This window comes from Octopus bimaculoides, chromosome 8, assembly GCF_001194135.2.
Source record: "Octopus bimaculoides isolate UCB-OBI-ISO-001 chromosome 8, ASM119413v2, whole genome shotgun sequence".
Lineage (NCBI taxonomy): Eukaryota > Metazoa > Mollusca > Cephalopoda > Octopoda > Octopodidae > Octopus > Octopus bimaculoides.
Window position 1 is genome coordinate 8,196,981 of NC_068988.1, and position 3,131 is coordinate 8,200,111.

The window sequence follows — 3,131 nt, forward strand, 5'->3', positions numbered from 1 at the left end:
TCTCTCACACACATACACACATACACGTTTTTCTTTTTCAAGGCTAAGTAGCTTTTATTATTAAACACACACACACACAAACACACACACGCACACACACACACAAACACACACACACACACACACACACACACACACACAAACGATGATGGAGAGACACACCCATTAGTCTGCTGTATATATGAGTCTGGATGGATGGATGCATGCATGCATGGATAAACAGCGTGTCGAACAGAGAAAATGAAAATTGATAAAACAGAATAAGAATATTAATGAAGCGAAATAAAAATACCCATGGAGAGAAAATGGTCCCCAAAAGAACCGAGAAAACACTAGATAGATAGAGGAAGAGAGAAGGACGAAAAATCTGCCACATTGAACGATAAACTTTAAAAAAACATGCATAGATGATATGGACTTAAAAACAAAACAGAAGACGGCATGGCTGCGTGGTTAAAACGTTCGATTAGCAAGCACGTGGTTTTGGGTTCAGTTCCACAGCGAAGCACCTTTTTACATACACATTCGTACACTCACAGATAGATAGATAGATAGATAGATAGCTATCGTCGTTCTTTTCTTTGACTCAAAAAGGAAGTACTGATATCTATCATCTAGTTGCCTGCCTCTCATACAGCCGGTTTATCTATCTATCGATCTATCTATCTATCTATCTATCTATCTACCAATCTACCTATCTATTTAGATAGATAGGTAGATAGATAGACATGTATGTATGCAGATATATTTACACAAAACCTAGAAATACTACTAGGGTTTTCGAAGAAAGGGCAAAAGAAACTAACGTGGATTCTCCAAATCTAATCTCGTGTAAGTGGCACAGTGAAAGTCTGTAAAACATTCCGAAGATTCTCCACCTGAGATTCTTTAGAGGAATAGCTGCACATACATGGGTGTATGCATCGACAGTTCAAACAACACACAAACACCGAGAACACTCTTAACTCAAAAAGTTTTGTTGTTTTGCCGGCGTTCGGCTTGAACTCCCTTAAGAAGAACTTAATAGGTCTCAAAGAAAAACATACGTACATAGTTCGCATTGCAACCAAGTAGTTACAAGTTCCATCCCATTAATAGGTACCTTGAGCAGGTCTCTTCTGTTATAGCTCCTGTCCGATTAATGCGCTCTAAGTGGATTTGCTAGACAGAAGCTGGAAGACGCCTGTCACGCTGTGCCATCTAAAGGTACGAGCTAAGTGGGAAGTTACCCAGGGGCTGCACGGTTGTAAGGGCCCAACTGTGATTTATGTATACAGTGGCTTGCTGTTAATAAATAAATAATGCATTGATTTGCCAGTGGGGCTATAATGCAGTTAAGACGGTCCTGCTGTTGTGTGTGTGTGCGTGTGTGCGTGTGCGTTTTTCCCCCTGGGACCGCTTGACAAACGGTGCTGCTTTGGTCTGGAGTCGATTTGATCCCTTAAAAATTCCTTGGAGATGATGCCCCGGCATAGTCGCAGTCACGTGACTGAAATGAAGTAAGAGAATGAAGGAATACGTACAAACGTGATTCCAGTGTTTTTACGGAGTGACACACACACACATATACACACAGTGGCCGACTGGGTCTAAAAATATTGGTTGCCAGGAGACAAAGGGGTCCCACCTGCAACAACAAGGGGGCCCACCCGCAACTACAATGGAGCCCACACGACTCTACAATGCTGTTATTTAATTTTTTTTAATTTTTTTTTTGTGTGTGAAAAGTATTCTTTTCAACTGTCGTCTATAAAAAAGCCAAGCTGAAATAATTAATACATTCTTCCAGGAGTGAACAAAAAATTCTCATCTCAAACTTAGATACTACCATGAGCCCCCATATATGGATTCTAATGGCGCAGGGGCCCACTTGCTATCGGGCAATCTGACAACCTGGCCAGTACGACACTGCATACACACATTGACAAACACACACACACACACACACACTCTATCACACTCTATCACACTACTTCTGCCGCAGGGCTATATTAAGGATATAAGTCTCTTATCTTGTACTCAACCAGTACCACGCTGATCCTGACTGGTGGTTACGTTAAGCGCACAAGCGTTTACGTACGGAATACTCTGCCGCATTCACAATAATGAGTTATGTAGTTTGGTTCATCAAACGACTAATAACTAAAATAATCCGTCGTCGAAACCGACGACGGATTTATTTACGTGCTGGCAGAAAATACATTCGTACATGCAAACATAGATAGATAGATAGATATATAGATAGATAGATAGATAGATAAATAGATAGATAGAGAGAGAGAGAGAGAGAGAGAGAGAGAGAGACCACTCTGTGTGTGTGTGTGCGGATAGTTATGTAGTTATATATGTTTGAAAGTGTATATGTGTGTATGTAAGCGTGTATGTACGTATGTATGTATGTATGTATTTATGTATGTATGTATAGTTATGTAGTTATATATGTATGAATGTATGTATGTATTCATGAATGTGTGTATGTATATATGTATGTATGTATGAAAGTGCATTTGTATGTATGTATAGTTATGTATATGTGTATGTCTAGTTATGTATGTATGTATGTATGTATGGTGGTTGTGTGGTAAGAATCTTGCTTCCCAACCACATGGTTCCGGGTTCACTTCCACTGCGTGACACCTTCGGCAAGATGCTTCTGAATGGATTTGGTAGGCAGAAACGTAAAGACGCTTGTCGTGTATATGTATATGCATGTGTGATCACTTTTTGCTTGTGTTTGTCCTCCACCAATGCTTGACAACCGGTGTTGGTGTGTTTACGCCCCTTAAATTAGTGGTTCAGCAAAAGAGACCGATAGAACAAATTCCAGGCTTTAAAAGATTAAGTACTGGGGACGATTCGTTTGACCAAAATTCTTCAAGGCGGGGCCCCAGTATGGCCACAGTCTAATGACATATATATATGTTTCCCTCTAGTTCCCTCTCTCATATCGTCTCTGATGAAGGGATATCCCTAGCATCCCAGAAACAGCTGTAAGACTAACTTTCTCTTTATAAATGTTCTGAAAATTCCACACGGCCTTGGTTTTGTTGTCTCATTTTATTTAACACACACACACACACACACACACATAAATATATATATATATATATATATATATATATATATATATA

General features: G+C 39.7%; 1 protein-coding gene across 2 annotated transcripts in view; it reads left to right on the forward strand.

The window, feature by feature from the left end:
* LOC106872159 (high affinity cAMP-specific 3',5'-cyclic phosphodiesterase 7A) overlaps positions 1–3,131 on the forward strand; it is a 126,240-nt gene that overhangs the window by 5,057 nt on the left and 118,052 nt on the right. The window lies entirely within an intron of this gene.